The following is a 17,912-nucleotide window of genomic DNA, read 5'->3' on the forward strand; positions in this document are numbered from 1 at the left end:
ATGTCATCTTTGAGGATTGGTTTTACATAACTTTTGTCCCTGCTGTCCGCACTCAATTGCATAAGCAAAAGCTAGAACCCAAGCTCTTCTTCTGCTTGACAACTTTCCCGTCCATCCACCAGCTGCCAACGATCCGAGTTTCTTGCCTCCCAAAGAACACCACATCTAAGATCCAGCCCCTAGATCAGGGGATCACCTCCATGTTCAAGCAGAATTATAGGCATGAATTAGTATAATTGTCAATGAATCAACAATGCTGCAAGACCATGTGAAAAGCATGAATGTTAAAGAAGTTTGCCATTTGGACTGGGCAGCAGTCAGCTCCTCGTGTGGGGGGGGAAAAACTACTGGGAGAAGGGTCTGGGTTCAGGCTTTTCATCACGAAAATCCACCAAGGAAGATGAAGATGATGAGGAAGAATTCTACTGCTTCACAGATGAAGAGGTGGGTGAGAGGCAGAAGCGGTTTCAAATTAGCAAAGAGGATTTACACCAGTGGTACTCTGATGAAGAATGCCTGATGTATGAGCATCAGATGGACTCTGAGATCATCCATAATGTTACTAGAGCACCGGCTCCAAAATCACAGGAGCATGACAATGAGGAGCCTCCACCCCCACCCCCAAAAGTGTCTGAAGCCATTGAGTGCCTCAAGGCTAGCCTACATTGGTTGGAGACCCAGGATGTGGACCACACAAAAATCCTTCAGCTCAGAAGCATTTTGGATTTCACTCACTGACAGCAACATGCTGCATTCAGGCAATGCTTTTTTTTAAAAAGATACAAAATGTTGATTGTAAGAAATAAAAAAGATGATTGCAAGTACAGGTATTGTATGTTTTCTTTTGAAAACGCTGTTTTTCATGACCCCGATTTAGCATGACCCTGCTTTTTCACAATCTGATTTTAAAATTTTTTTTACCCGAACCTTGACATAATGGGGTTCTACTGTACTTATTTTTCCAGAGTGTGCAGTTTAGGGTTGTTGCATGAGTATTTTGGGATGCTTTTGCAATTTAAAGGTGAACAAGGGTATTCTTGACTGAATGCAGAACTCTATGATGACAGAAGAGTCCTTCATAATCGTATGAGTGTAAAATGTCTCTGGGAATTGCTGACAATTTAGTCTCTGAGGTATCAAAAAAAACTTGCTTTGCAAGTAAAATGACTTGCTTGCTCTGATTTACAGTTGAACCTCCCATGTGTAGTTTTGAAGAAGTCGCATAGGAACAAAAATGACAGAATATTTATAGTAAACATTTCTGTTTCAAATCTATACATGGAAGTGAATTATTGAATTTGAATTTTTAATGATTGTATAACTTGTCATTATTTTTGCCAAAGACATTAAATTACTGTTCTGGGTGGAGTAAAAATGTGGTCTGTAATGTAGAAATATGGTATTTACCTGAATGGATATGAGGTACGTCTTACAGTGACTTGCTCATTTCTTCTCGTTACAGGATTAGGATACTACCATTAAAATAATTTTGGATGAGAGTGTTTGAGAAAAAAAAAACAGGACTCTGGCTGCCCTATTAATAAAACGCAAAGTAACCTTGGAACAAAACTGCTTGCCCACAGCCATGAATTGATCACAAACCATTTTATTTGACTGATAGTTCTGGGGATCTGGATTTACTTTCAAAAACTTTAAATTTACTTGAACCTGCAATTATTGAGTGCAGTGGCACAATTGTTCAGAAATAGGGGTGGTTTCAAATTTATTTTTAAAGTATGTTGCTTAAAAAAAATTTTGTGACCCAGTGAAACAGGTTAAAATCTTTAAACTTAAAAATGTCAGCCAAAAGTCTTGAGCAATTTTTTTTTTGGCTGTCTCAGAAGCATCCAGTTGGATGCCCCTCATTGTTACACAGTAATATGATGATGATGGTCTCTAAAAATTTATAATTTTATTTTGGGTTGTCGCCATCAGAAACACTTCCATGTGCAATGTACTTTTATTTGTATCCATTGCAGAATGTCAATGCAAAAAAAATTGCTTTCATTGATAAAAATTAGCATCCAAAAACACTCTTTAATGTTAATGAAATTCAGATTTTTGTGTCTCAATCAAATACATTAGCATAATCCAGATTTTATTTTACGACGTAGCTGTTTACTCCTATATCCAATCCTCTGAATTTGGGTAAGGCTTGTTTACCAGCAATTCCAAATTGAGTGAGGGGAAGTAAAACATTTAAGTTTGGAGAATAAACACAATTCTCCAGCATTGTGTTAAAATAGAAACACAATGCTGGAGAAACTCAGCAGGTGAAACATTTACTGAAAAATTAAGGATACATAACCAACATTTTGGGCTTGAGCCCTTCGTCAAAGTATCCATAATGAAGGGCTCAAGCCTGAAATGTTGGTTTTGCATCTTTAGCTTTTCAATGTAAGCTGAGTTTCTCCAGCATTGTGTTTTTACTTATCCCAAACTGGGTGATGAGGAACTAAATGGCAATGGAGCCGCTGACAATGTGATGAGGTGGGACAGAACAATTCCCTCAGAGAATTCCTCTGGAAGCTGTTAATAGCTGTAAAGTCCCATTGCCAATAAGTTATCACAACCTATCAAGAAATTTGATTAATACTGCATGTAAAATATTAGATGAAGTTTATCATTGCAATGTTTTTTAGTTTTAAAAACAAAAGTCAATTAAATTGGTCATAAAATTGCACAGTGAATTTGTGCGGGCCAACAAGGACCTCTCTGTATTCATCCTATTTTTCATCACTCAGCCTTTATCACCTGTGACCTACTTGAATATTATTGCATGTTCCTGCCTTCACTACTCCCTCAGGCAGTGTGTACCAGATTTCAAATACCTACTGGCGAAAACTTCACCCTTAAATGCCTTTTTAAATATTTTAGTTTGAGAGATTCTGGGATCTTGTGGCAGATATCATTATAGCTACAGTTAAGGAATTAATATTGCCTATTTTAACACACAGGTTATATTTTTATTTATTTAAATTTAGACATACAGCCCTAAAACAGGCCAATTTGGCCCTACGAGTCTGTGCCACCCAATTTTACACTCCAATAACCTCCATCCCGGTACCTTTTTGAAGGGTGGAAAGAAACTGGAGCCTTCAGAGAAAACCCACGCGGACATGGGAAGAACATACAAATTCCTTACAAACAGTACAAGATTCAAATCCAGGTCCAGTCCTGATTGCAGGTGCTGTAAAGGTGTTGCGCTAACCACGAATCTGAATAGGAAATGCACTGTAAGCAATAGCTCTTTGAAATATAGTCCGAGGAATTTTATAAAATACATTGTATTTTTCAGCCTGCGCTTTCCATCAGCAGGAAGACAGTATTGACAGCCTGATTACTGGAGATCTACGCTGATGAGTTTGTTGCTGGGATTATCTCTTGTAGCTTCAACCAACCATCTGTTTCAATCTAGTTTTAAAATAAATTGTGCAGGAATGCTTAGTTAATTTTTTCACAGCTTTAAAATATAATTTGATTATTACCACTTGGATTTTAGCAGTTGAGCTTTAAAATAATTTTTTTCTAAAGTAGTCAAATTATATTTTCATGAACCACTTTTGTTATGAGCATCTGGAAAGAATCTTGAATTAATAATCTTATGGCAATATATGATATTAAATTTCAAGTAACACCATGTTTTTGAGAGAAACTGCTAAAAGATATCAGTTCTTAAAAAATCGATAATTTATTACATTACAGTAGAAAATTATTCTGAAGATAATTGCAAGAAAAGTCTGGATCCATTTTAACAATTAAGATTTTGTTACTTTCTCACTACCATCAAGACATGACTAAGAATAAAACTTAATGGCAAATGATATTGTCAGTGCTAACACTCTTCAATGAATAATAAATGTAGATAAAATCTGTAAACAAAAAAGAAAATGTCTTTGGTAATTAATCCATACAATTCAAAATTTGTTATTCATTATCAGGATACATGTACCTATAACAAGGTTATCACTTGTTGTCCTTGAACTAAGTGGCTTACATAGTTCTCCTGGAGGATAGTTTAGTATAATACTAATCATTTTGATTGCATCTGGAGTTGCGTTCAAGCCAGACCATTCAAGGATGGCTTGCATTTCACCACAATCATCATAAACATATCCTTGCACATATTCTTTTGATGAAGACTTGATACTTTTATGCATTTAAGTATGATTTTCCTTTTCTTCAACACCTAGAAGGTAACAGGTTGCACCTTCACAAAACAGATTAGTTTTTCTTTGATTTCAACATTTGAGTAATATTGTCAACAAGTACCTTGATTAAATTTTTTAAAAACTTGCCATGTCATATAGATTGTGAACTTCAGTAAAATATCAGCTTAATATTTTGATTATAAGCATGAACAAGGGCTAAATCAGCAAATTATATTAGAATTTGAAAATGATAAAATTGGTACATTTGTTGATGTTGTTTTCCCCACTGGCTTAACTTTTATTCCTATTTAAATCGAGTGCTCCAGCAGCCATTAGAGTTCCATCTGAATATGTGGAGGAGCTATGGCAACATGGCTCCTGACTCTATGTTGTTGATGTTTTGCCGTCAGCTGTTCTTGTTGATTGCCTTAAATTTGCATCCTTTTTAAATATTGAAGTGTGATTGCTTTAAAAAAAAAAGTTGGTATGTCTGCAGACTTGAGAATTTTTGAGCAAATCTCATAAATAATGAAAATGACACTTTCAATTAATGTTCTGTTTTTCATTATTTCCTTCCCTTCCCCCATTTCCTCTTAACTAAATGGTCAAAAAATACAAAGTTGCTGGTTTAGAAATAAGCCTGTAGAATCAAACTTTTAAGTTCTTGATTTGTTCTCCTAACTTCAAATATGGATGCTGTAAAGTAAGTTCTCATTCATGCAATCATTTTATTCAATTATTTTTTCCAATTAGTTGGCTAAATCATAATAGCATAATTATTTCAATTTGTATTCAATCACTAAAGTTTCATTTTTGATTTCAGTTACCCTGAAATGAAAGCCACATCATTTCAAACCTTTTCTGTTGACACTTGAAGCATATAATGCAGCTGGATGCAAACTGGAGCTCCCTCTGATATAAAGTCTAACGTTGAGCACGCCTTACCTCATCACTGTAATACAGTGAAATCCCCATTATCCGGCATCAGTGGGGATTGCAGGTGTTGGGTATGCAAATTTTCCAGTTGACTGAGACGCATTTTTCCAATGCCTAACTAATACACCTGAATCAAGAATACACTGTTTTTTTTTAAAAAAAAGACAGTGCAAAATGTAAATTAATTTGAAAATATTCAGATTTGTCATCTTTAATTATGTAAAGTTGGCTTTAATCAGGTAATTCCCATAACTTACAACATTTAAATCCAAACCCCAATTGCTGGTGCTTTAACAGTCATGCACTTACTGCGTTGTCGTTATAATTAACCCTCCCCTCCCCCAGGTTTACAGGTAAAACCGTACTAATATACCAAATATGAATAAAGTCTTTTACTAGGCATAGAAACTGAAGTCTCAACACCACTACCATCTTCCCCCTCTATATCCTATCCTCATCGCGCCGGCTCCGACTAAAGTGTTCTGGTCAGGTCCACGGCTCATTCTACCATCTTCCTTGCACTGACAATCTGACTTCCCTCCATTCAAATGGCCCAGTCAGGCCCTTGGCATACCTGTTGGAAGAGTTCCCTATTCTACAAATTTTTACCTTCACTGCAAAACATGGTGTTACTCATCACAGTTGTACTAAGGGCCCTCCTATCCATGCTAAAGCACGTTGCGTCGAGAAGCTGCGCTTAGCTAAGGAAAAGTTTGCGAAGATGGAGGAACTAAGCATAATTCATAGTTCCGACAATCTCTGGGCATCTCTATTACATATGGTCCTGAAACACAATGGAGGTTGGTGACCTTGTGTAGATTACGGGTGGCTTAATGATGCCACCATCCCGGATTGTTATCCGATACCTCATATTCAGGATTTCTTGGCTAATTTGCATGGCGTGAAGATCTTCTCCAAAATAGATTTGGTGCATGGCTATCGCCAAGTACCAGTAGAGCCAGAAGACTTTCTAAAAACAGCAATAATTACCCTCTTTGGGTTGTTCGAATTTTTACAAATGCCATTTGGATTAAAGAATGCCACCCAATCATTTCAATGAGTAATGGATGCTTTAGAACCTGGTATGACCAATGTCTTCGTTTACCTCAACAACATTTTAGTAGCCAGTGGAACTAAGAAAGAACATTTGGAACATCTTTGTACAGTATTTATTAGTCTTCAAAAGTTTGAATTGACCATCAATCCAGATAAATGCATTTTTGGACAACAGATGATTGATTTCTTGGGAAATAGGATTATTCTAGAAGGTGTAACTCCACTGTCATCCAGAGTTGAGGCCATTACCAAATACTCAAGACCTGCTATGGTTAAAAGCCTACAGAAATTCTTGGGAATGGTAAATTTTTACCGTCTGTTTCTTTTGGGAGTAGCTCATATCATGAAGCCTCTTCGATTTACTGTCTGGAAGCACCAGACCCATCCATTGGACTGAAGAGGGAAACAATGACTTCTTAAAGACCAAGGATTTGTTGACTCATGCCACTATGCTGAGATATCCAGTTTTAAATGCAGCCACTGCCCTTTCTACAGATGCTTCCAATATGGCCGTAAGAGGTGCACTTCATCAATATGTCAACAGGCGTTGGAAACTGTTAGCATTCTTCAGACTCCATCTTCGTGAAGCAGAGAAGAAATACAATACTTTTGATAAGGAGATTTTGGCCATTTACTTGTCCATTTGACACTTCTGTTATTTTTTTGGAGGGCAGAAATTTTACTATCTACACTGACCACAAGCCCTTAACATGTGCTTTTTCCAAGGTCGCAGAGCCCTGGTTAGCGCGACAACAATAGCAATTATCATTCATTTCAGATTTCTCCACAAAAGAAGCTACGTATTTCTGGAAATGACAGTGTAGTAGCACTTTCCTGCTTCGCTCCACCTGAGGTTTCACCTGTAGATCAAGGTATTGACTACACAGCTTTGGCCACGGCCCAAGAACATATCCATGAGATTAATGCTTATCGGACTGTAATCATGAACCTGTAATTGAAATTTGTCCAGTTTGGAGTTAATGGCAAACTACTCCTCTGTGATAGATCAACTGGATACCCACGCCCAGTAGTTCCGACATTATGATAATGTCGAGTATTCAACTCTGTGTATGGTCTCTCACATCCATTGATTATATCGACCGTTTATATTATTTTGGACAGGTTCATGTGGCATGGTTTTAAAAAAAGATTTTACATAAATTGCGAGGTCCTGCATTTCCTGCCAAAAAGCAAAAGTTTAGCAGCATACTAAGGCACCACTGCAGTCCTTCCTGGCAGTTACTCGGCATTTTGCACATGTTCATGTGGACGTTGTTGGTCTGTTTCCTGTTTCAAAAGGGCACCGTTATCTTTCTACAGTAATAGATAGGTTTACGTGATGACCTGATGCCATGCAGACACTTGTGCTTGAGCATTCTTCAGTTCCTGGGTGTCTCATTTTGGTTTACCAGTGCATGATACTTCGGATAGAGGACCACAATTTACTTCATTGCTGTGGAAGGTCTTGTCTCACTTGCTCAGTACAACAATTGCCTACCATCCCTAGGCCAATGGAATGGTGGAAAGATTTCATTGACACTCAAGTCAGCCTTGATGACTCCGTTAGAGAGCACGAACTGGGATGTTGAGCTGCCCTGGGTATTACTGGGCATTAGAACAACTCCAAAGGAGGACCTCGAAGCTTCATCTGAGGAGCTCGTGCATGGGGCACCATTGCTGGTTCCAGAGGAATTTGTCCCCTACCATTCCAACTCCAGCAATGATCCTAAGGAACTGAGCAGGCTAAGGGAAACAGTATGAAAATTGACCACGAAACCATCATCGTCATATGGAGAACACTCTTCCTTTGTGCCCGAAAACCTCAAAAATTGCGAATATGCCTTTGTCTGAGGGGGAACACTTGGTCAACCTTTACAGATGCCCTACAAAGGGTCTTATAGGATACTCAGACAAACTAGGTCGACCTGTATTTTGGACAAGGAGGGAAGCCACAGTCTTTCACTATTTCACTCGTATGGACAAGTGTTCCCCACTGCAGCAGCCAACAGTCCATCGCAGAGGTCGGCAATCTAAAAGATAGACAAACCTTTCTGCCAGTTCTTGGTGGGGGGGGGGGGGGGGGGGAGGCAGCCTGTGATGGCGCTATGGTGACACCACAACACCCAGGAGGCATCGAACCGGCCATATGATGACATCACGCGTGTGTCGGGCGCATGATTCTGGATTTTAAAAGGTTGCGTGTGAGATGCAGAGTCAATCCGTTTGATTCACTCTAGAAACTCCTTTGTGGTTATTTCGTTGAATCCACTGTGATTCCAGTGGCCACACTTTCATTTTCTACATAGCTTTGTTTCTTTGAAGTCACTTTGCCAATTTAGTTGCAATTATTGAATTTTTGGTTCAGACTATGCATTAATTTCAGTTTGGATCTTCATGGTGAGAAAAATCTTTGTCAGATTGGAAGTCTAAATGATGAGCCTTTTCCAAATAAAACTATTGTTAAGTATTGACATGATGTTATATGGAAGCAATGTATATCATGGCAAGATTGGGGAGGAAGGAAAATCTGATCTGAGTTTTGTTTTGTGTAATTCATTCATCAACTGTGTAACTCAATCTAAGTGTACAGTAATTGATTAAAATATTAATTGTCAGCATATTTGCATTTTTCCGTAATTCTAAATGGACTATTAGAGCAAATATATTTTGATGTTTCACATTTTTTAACTTTAGTTTTTAGCAGAGTTGTTTGAAGGGTAACTACACCTTATTGTCATATCAATTTATATAAAGAAAGCATTCGGTTTGATCTGCAATCTCAGCTGGGTTGCAGTTGTGGCAAAAATACTGTACCTTAAAACTCCTGAAGAAATAATTGGTCTTTTTAACATGCTCAACAAATCTTGTTTGCTGACTGTTGACTCTTTTTGGGAAGAGTATACAGGTGATTTTTAGGTGAAGGTGGGATTGAAATTTTTTGGAAAAAAATGTAAAGCTAAAGGGAAGTCCCCAAAATAAGCCATTCTTGAAATGGATGAAAAGGTGTGAACTCTTGAGAGACTTTGAATTGTGCAATTTTATTTGAGATTCTATTCTTGTTTTTAATTATTTTGTTCACTTGCGTATTTTCAGTTTTTAAATCTTGCTTGTTATGATTGAATAAATGAGAAAATTTCAGAATTCAGTGGTTACTTTAATAGCTCTGCATTTAAATTGAAGCTGGGATATCGCTAGTTGAGAAATTAATTTAATATAATGTTTTAAATGTTCCCTTTGCAATGAGGGCCATCCAATTATTTTGATTTTTCTCACATCTTCCACAACATAAATGGTCTTGCAGTTTAAATGTTTGATTGCTGTTTAATTTGATATTAATTGCTTCAAATTACAGACTGAGAAATATTTAAAATGTATTTTGGCTTGTGCTTCATCATAGTTTTGAAGCTAGATAGGCAAATTGTCAATTTTATTTTACCTTTGGAATGTTGGCCTGATCAGTAAGAATGATGAATCAGCATGTACAGAGATGAGGTGCTGTCGCTAACTGATTGGTGCACAGCCAATAACCTGTATCTGAGCATTAAAGAAAAAACAGAAGAGATGGTTGTTGGCTTGGGTCTCTGGTGGACGCTACCTGGTGAAGTTTAACTGGGTGCCCTGACTACCTCTGAGGTAGGACATGGACCCAGTTGGACTAGGACCACACTGACCAGGTCGAACCCTTACAAGCTGCAACTCGAGTGGGGCATTAACCAAGCAAATATACAGCAGCTTGAAGGGGCCTAGAGGGACAAGGAAAGAGAGAGACAAGGAGGGGGTAGCTGGAGAAAAGCAGTTTTGTGTAGTTATTAAGGAGACTAGTATTGCTGTCTTAACTACGCCTTCAAGCAGCAAGTTAAAGAATCCTACCACTACCACACATTGAGTATAAAACATTTCTGAATATCATTTAATCCCATATATATTTCATACAAATATACCTTAAATCCATGGACCCATTCCAGAGATTGTGGACAAAGTTATTTGTTCTATTTTCCATGCTGCACAACCTAATAATACTGGAAGAACCTGGGGGGGAGCCACAATCCACTGACCACTGACGGACTCCATTGTCATCAAGAGTATCAAGTTCCTTGGTGTGCATTGGCGGAGAACATCACATGGTCCCTTAATACAAGCTCCATAGCTGAGAAAGCCCAGCAGCGTCTCTAGTTCCTATGAAGTTTGAGGAAACTCCATCTTCCACCCTCCATCCTCACTACATTCTACAGAGGATGTATCAAGAACATTCTGTGTAACTGCATCACTGCCTGGTTTGGAAGCTGTGCCTTCTTGGACTGCAAGACCCAGCAGAGGATAGTGAAATCAGCCGAAAAGATCATTGGGGGCTCTCTCCCCACCATGAAGGACATTTACAATACTCTATGTAGGTGAAAGGCAATAAACACTGTGAAGAACTTCACACACCCCTCATGTAAACTGTCCTCCCTTCTGCCATCTGGTAGAAAGTACTGCAGATTGGGCAACAGCTTTTTCCTCCAAGCCATCAAACTCCCGAACTTCCAGAACATTTGGGGATAGGGTACTGTGGACTGTTACTGTATACATCTTAATATTTTAATGTATTTAACTTCTATTCTAACTTATTAATGTAAATAAGCTCCATGGCCCTGGAGAAACACTATCTCATCTTTACCACGTGAGTATTGGTATGATGATAAATAAAGGTGATTGAGTTGAAATGGAGCTGTTTAGTTGGGAATAATATATGCCATATGATATTGGACAAAAAATTGCTTGGATTGTAGTAATGGTTAATTTTTTTATCTCTGGGGTATGAGTTTAAATGTATCATAGATTAATATACAATAACTTCATTTGTAAATGAATTCCAAATGAATGTGGCCAACCTTTTTTTAAAAAAAAATGTCTGCTGGACAGGAACCAACATCCCAGAACTAGCCCAAATGATAATTGATTTGTCACCTCACTGTGGGTGCACATGGTGGTTGCTTTAGGCAAGGAGAGTACAATATCTTCCAGTATTATTAGGTTGTGCAGCATGGAAAATAGAACAAATAACTTTGTCCACAATCTCTGGAATGGGTCCATGGATTTAAGGTATATTTGTATGAAATATATATATGGGATTAAATGATATTCAGAAATGTTTTATACTCAATGTGTGGTAGTGGAAGGATTCTTTAACTTGCTGCTTGAAGGTGTAGTTAAGGCAGCAATACTAGTCTCCTTAGTAACTACACAAAAATGCTTTTCTCCAGCTACCCACTCCTTGTCTTTCCTTGTCCCCCTAGGCCCTTTCAAGCTGCTGTGTATTTGCTTGGTTAATGCCCCACTGGAGTTGCAGCTTGAAAGGGTTCGACCTGGTCAGTGTGGTCCTAGTCCAACTGGGTCCATGTCCTACCTCAGAGGTAGTCAGGGCACCCAGTTAAACTTCACCAGGTAGCGTCCACCGGAGACTTGAACAGGTAAACGGCCAACCTGGTTACTCCTGTGACATCAGCGCTTGCACTGAAACCCCTGGCTGAGGTGCCTGGTGCGATTGGTGGGAGAGGGATGGCTGCCGCTGGGGGTGGGGAGGGGGTCACAATCGGAGGGGGGGGAAGGTCGCTGCTGCGGGGGAGGGGGGTGCCATTTTTGGCGGGAGAGAGGTTGCTGCCACGGGGGTGTGGGGGAGAAGGGTCGCTGCTGCAGTGGGGGAGAGTGGGGGCTGTGAACTGCCGCTGCTGCGAATGCCACTCTGGTTCGCAGTGATAGCTTAATGTTTGCGGCAGCAGGACGTTGCGGGGGACACACGATTGATGGGGTAGATGTCCATTGACAGTGGGGGTGGTGACTTGAGGGCAGGGTGATTGACTGGGAGGGGGAGCGATTGACGGTGGATAGTGACTGATGGGGGGACGGGGGAAACTTACTGATAGTTGCTGTGAGTGTGTGATGCGTCACTTACCATGTCATTGCGGGGGTGGGATCCCCCATAATTCGCCGGGTTGGCGATTTAATGGGTTGATTTCCCCCTGCAGTTTTAAAGGTGCTTCCAGCACCTTTGCCCAGTAATCGTACCTGGGTCCCAGGAGCTGCAGTTTAAAAGAGCCTACTGTTTCCTTTCCTCTAGCTGTGTTCACAGAGCCACCCTCTCCTTTACTGATCAAATCTTATCTTTTCTCTCATACCTGCCTATCCATGTCCACCTGTAACCTCTTGGCTGTTGGCCTATGTTCCTCCTTTGCTCCTCCCCATTCTTTCTTATTCAAGCTTCTTCCTGCTTTTTGCTCATACCTTGATGATGGGCTCAGGCTTGAAACATTGGTATCTATCTTTGCCTCCAATCGATCTGCAGGACCTGCAAAGTTTCTCCAGCACATTTGTGTATTTACTGCAATCACAGCATCTATGGGCTTTCTTGTTTCACTCCATTATTCTCTTTTGCTATTTTTTTTTTAATATTTTATTTATAATTTTTCCAAACTCAGACAGTTCCAATAATTCACAGTACAACAATCACGTTCATCAAATATAATTACATTTTTTCTGCTGTCTGGTTTTATCCCCCCACATCAGAAAACAACAAAAACCCCACATTAACCATTCAAATAAAGAAACTTAACTTGCATGAAAAGGCAAAAACACTTATTTCACATTAAAAAAAAACAAGGCGCCACTAACTAAATTAAAAAAGAAAAGAAAAACTGTCAGAGCTCAACACCTGTCCTCCAGGTGTCTTGCATTTATCTCGACGCCTGATTGGAATGGACCCCCACACCAACCCCAGGAGAGAAAGAACATGGCGGGTGAGAGGCAGGCAGTGAAGCACAGGGGACCGCACTATATCATTGCACCAATGTAATGCTCTGTATTCCGCATTCTAGATGAGGGTCCGACTTCCAAGTAACTGCTATGCACTTCCTGGCCACCACCAAAGCAATCAACACAAATTGGATTTGAAATTTGGACAGCTTCATTGTAAGCCTTATTATACCCATGATGTTTCCCAACAGGAATAACTCTGGGCATTGTGGAAACTCTTTACCTATGATTTTCTCTTGGGCTTGGACTAACTCTAGCCAAAAGGGCCTCACCTTGGAGCATGACCAGGTTGAGTGCACAAAGGTTCCTGTCTCTGTGCCGCACCTGAAACATTGATCCAAAATTATTATTCAATTTCTGTGACGTGATGTATAGCTGGTGAAAAAAGTAAGACTGTACCAGTCTATATCGTGAGTTAATTATTGTGGTTATGCTATCGTGACACATATTCTTTTGCTACTTTCATCTTGCTTGGATGTAATGATCCTAATGAGTTGCTTCTATATCAATAATTTCTTGAATTACATTGAAACTTTGTTTCAGATTGAATTGCATTATTTGCATGCTTCATGTAAAATTCTGTTTGTATAGAACATAGACTATTATAGCATAGTACAGACCCTGTGGCCCACAATGTGCCATCCAATGTAAATCTACACAATAGTCTAACTCTTCTTATGATACTCTATTTTCCTTACATCCATGTATTCATCTAAGAGTCTTAAATGTCCCTATTGTACCAGCGTCCACCACCACCCAGGACGACACATTCCAGGAACCTGCCACTCAAACCTCTGAACATCTCCCCTAAACTTTTCTCCACTCATCTTAAACAGATGCCCTTATAATCTTGTATATTTCTAAGACACCTTTCATTCTTGGTTGCTCCAAAGAGAAAAACCCTATCTCTGTCAACATTGGCTCATCAGACATGTTCTCCAGTCCAGGCAACATCCTGGTAAATCTCCTCTGCACCCCCTAAAGCATCTATACTTCCTGTATTGAGGTGCCCAAAACTGAATGCGTTGCTCCAAGTGTGATCAAGCCAGAGTTTTATTGAACTGCAACATTACCTCATGGCTGAATAAAATTCATGGTCAAATTGGGGGCAGGGCAGGTGGGGGGTGGGTTTCCACCTAAAGCACCCTTGGCTCAAGATAATTGTTATGAGCAGGGACAATTTATAAAATTGGAGCAAATTAGGAATAAATATGGAATTTTAAATACACCTTTTTTCTGCTATTTTCAGTTAAGATCTTATTTAAGGGACTAATTAGGTCCAGGACTAACTTTACCACAGTGTAGCAAAATAGAAAATCTGGTTCGAAAGGGCAGCACAAAATTTTTTATTTCAAAATGTATTCTTTACTTCAGGAGGGAACTCCTAATCAAGAGCTTGACAAAGGTGGGAATAGAAATTGATCCATTTTGCTGGTCAAACTTATGTCGGAACAGCATGATTAATACAATTAATATAAGTTATTGGCTTCTTGCATCAGCTATACCTTACTCCACAAAAGTTACATAAATTGAAATAGGAAATAACAGATCATTGTGTTTGATGTGGTAATGAAATAGGTACTTACTTGCATTCAACCTGGTCATGCCCTAAAGTGAGACCTTTTTGGGAAGATATGGGTAATCTGGAAAAAAAAATTACTGGAATTTGATACACTCAGGCACCTGAAATATTTTTATTGGGGAATTTAAAATGAGGCTGTCGAAATATTAATTAAAGGTTGTTAAGCTCGCTTTAGCAGTGGCCAGGAATTGACAACTAGGCTGCTGGAAGATAGAAATGCATAATTGTGTTCCCCTGGAGAAGATCACCTATAACATCAGAAATAGTTATGATGTATTTTCAAGAATATGGAATTCATACCGAAGGTACATCGGAGTTAATCTCATAACGATCCCCCCCTCCCAGGTGATCGCAGCACCGAGAACCCTAGATAAGTCAGGTTATTTGTCCCTTGATGAGAGTGGGGTTTATCCTAGATGAAACAAATGTCTTATTCTTTTTTCTTGTTTCTTGGGGGGGGGGGGTGATAGGAGAATTCCTCTTATTTTGTTCTTTTTTTCTCTCTATTTTTCTTTTTTTTTCTCCCTTTGGTTCAACATGACATTGAATTTGCATTTTTGTAGGACTTTTGCAATTTTTCTTTCTTTATTATAATTGAATCACATGTTGACTCTTCTCACATTCTTTAATATTGACATGGGAATCGATATTTGTATTTTGTTAATATTATTGATATTGATTTTTATTATTCATTTTGACTGCATGTTGATTGCATTTCTCAAAACAAAATATTTTTTTAAAATTGCCTTATGGCTCTTGAACTTGATCCCCTCAGGACACCATATGCCTTCTTAACTACCCTGTCAACTTGAGTAGAAACCTTGAAGGATTGAAAGACCTGGACTCCAAGACCCTTTTGTTCCACACTGTTAAGAATTCTGCCATTAACCACAGACTCCACCTTCAGGTTCGACCTTCCAAAGTACATCATTGTTACCTGGATTGAACTCCATCTGCCACTTCTCAATCCAACTCTTCATCCTATCCATGTCATTTTATAACTTACGACAACCTATGCTATCCACAATGCCTTCACCCTTTGTATCACCTACAAAGATTTGCTGACCCGACCCTCTTCTTAATCCAAGTCCTTTATAAAAGTCACAAAGAATTGGGATCCCAAAACAGATCCCCAAGGAATCCCACTGTCACCAACCTCTAGGCAGAATATGTTTCATCAACTACCACCCTCTGACTTCTGCAGGCAAGCCAATACTGAATTGAAACAGCCAAAGTTCCATGGATATATGGCTCTTTTTTCCACGGGTCATGTATTCAGCAAAATTATTAATGAACCCCTTCATGTGCACTACTGGATCTAAAATACTAATTTTCCAGTTGATTTCTCAAAATAGTGATCTGTATATTGTTCTATCATTTTACACGTCGGTACTAATTTGATGTGCCAAGTCAATAGATATTTCCAGTCCTCCATAATTACTGTGTTACCCTTGTAAATGAATCTCTGATTTCCTTGTTTATCCCATTGCCAATGTTTGCAAGCAGATAGACAACTCCCTCTATTGATTCCTGGCCCCTGTTGATGACATGTTCCACCAAAACAGATTGTCATTCTATACTGTGATCTGTTAAGCCAAGATCCTTCCAAGCAATCATTAGGCCATTCACTTATTAAAGCAATACCACCTCACTTCCTTAAACCTTTTGACCACCCTTCCTAAATGTTGATTATCTTTGAATATTTAGTCACCATTTATGTTCACTTTGGAGCTATATTTTTGTAATGGCATTTACATTTTCCCCCAGTCATGACTATTTTGTGCTATTCGTTCAAGTTCATTTGCCATGAATACCAAGGTACAGTGAAAAAGTTTGTTTTGTATGCTGTCCTGGAAGTCAACCCATATTTAAGTACAGCAAGTAAAATACCAGAGAGTCCAGTTGTAGAGAGTGATGGAGCAAAAGAAACATTATTTAATTGATGTTTAGGAGTCTGATATCAGTCAGAAAGAAAATCTTTAAATAAGGTAATGCATGATTTCACATTTTTGAATCATCTACCTGATGGAAGAAGGGAGAAGAGAATGTGGCTTGGGTTGTTTGAGTCCTTAAAAATGTTGGCTGCTTTCCTGAGGCATCGAGAAGTGTAGATGAAGTTGACTGAGGGAGGTTTGTTTGTTGAATTTTCACCACTCTGCAGATTCTTGCAGTTCCTATACCAAACAGAGATGCATTCTGATATGCTATCAGGGGTTGAGGGATGTAAGGGACATGCTAAATTTTCTCAGTCTTCTGAGGAAATGTTGGTGTACAATCTTGGCTGTTGCGTTGCTGTGATTGGAACAGCACCGGTGGTTAGAGATACTAGTGTCAAGGAACTTAAAGCTATCAACTTTTCCACTTCCAAGTAGTTGATTTAGATGGGGAGTGTCTCCTCTTCTGAATGTCTTTGACTAGTTCTTTTGCCTTGCTAACATTGAGGGAGAAGTTGTTATGATACCAAGCTTTTAGACTCTTTTTCCCTTTTATATTCTGTGTCAGCATCGTTCAAGATCCAGCCATTCATGTTGTAAATAGAGCATGCATTCAGATAATATTTTTAATTTACACTTCCTGCTTTGTTCCTATCCCTCTGGACTCTTCTCTGGTTCTTGTCCCTTGCTCACTTTTGGTGCTATTTCTTAAACTTAAATAGTATTGGACACCAAAGACAGTTGTCCAGGTGGAAATGAGACAGGTGGAAGTTGCTTCATCCTTACAGACTGAATAGAGCTGTTCATAAAATGTAGAGAAGACAACATTGTCAAGAAAAAAATGAGTGTCATTACATTTGTCTTGTAAGTTTCACTTTTGGCATTGTACTTTGTCTTAAAGGGCGAACCAAGAACTATAGATATGGATGCCATCTATATCAGCAGTAAACTAATTGGTGAGATGTTTCTAAGATGAAAGCAATGAACCCAGATGACCATTTCTAATAGACTACCACAATGTAGAATATTATAAAGGTTAACTAATTGTGTTACACATATCTTTTTCAGAAATAATTTTCTAGTTGTTTAACTAGATTGGAGTTTCCAATATTCCAGATAAATCTATTCAAAATTATGTACTTCACAAAAGTATTTTATTGCTTATAACTTTTATGAGATTGACTGGTTTCTTTACAAAAAGGGAGCCACGTCTTAATGACACAAATTATACCACCTGTGTCAAAGTGCTTCTGTGAAACATTGCTCAAAAGTTTCATTCCAGAGAAATGAAGCGAAATGTGTTGGAGATGCTTTGGTTTAGCAGCACCAATGGAGAGAAAAACAGTCATCAATCCGAAACATTAACTTGTGCCTCATAGATGGTCCCTGGTCTATGATGCATCTTGAATAATTTTTGTTTTTATTTTGGATTTCCAGCCTTTGCTTTGTGTTTTAAGATCATCA

General features: G+C 38.8%; 1 protein-coding gene across 25 annotated transcripts in view; it reads left to right on the forward strand.

Moving 5' to 3' along the window:
- Positions 1 to 17,912, forward strand: part of baz2ba (bromodomain adjacent to zinc finger domain, 2Ba) — a 282,544-nt gene that overhangs the window by 110,495 nt on the left and 154,137 nt on the right. The gene's annotated exons all lie outside the window — the stretch shown is intronic.

Source organism: Narcine bancroftii, chromosome 4 (genome assembly GCF_036971445.1).
Source record: "Narcine bancroftii isolate sNarBan1 chromosome 4, sNarBan1.hap1, whole genome shotgun sequence".
Taxonomy (NCBI): Eukaryota; Metazoa; Chordata; class Chondrichthyes; order Torpediniformes; family Narcinidae; genus Narcine; species Narcine bancroftii.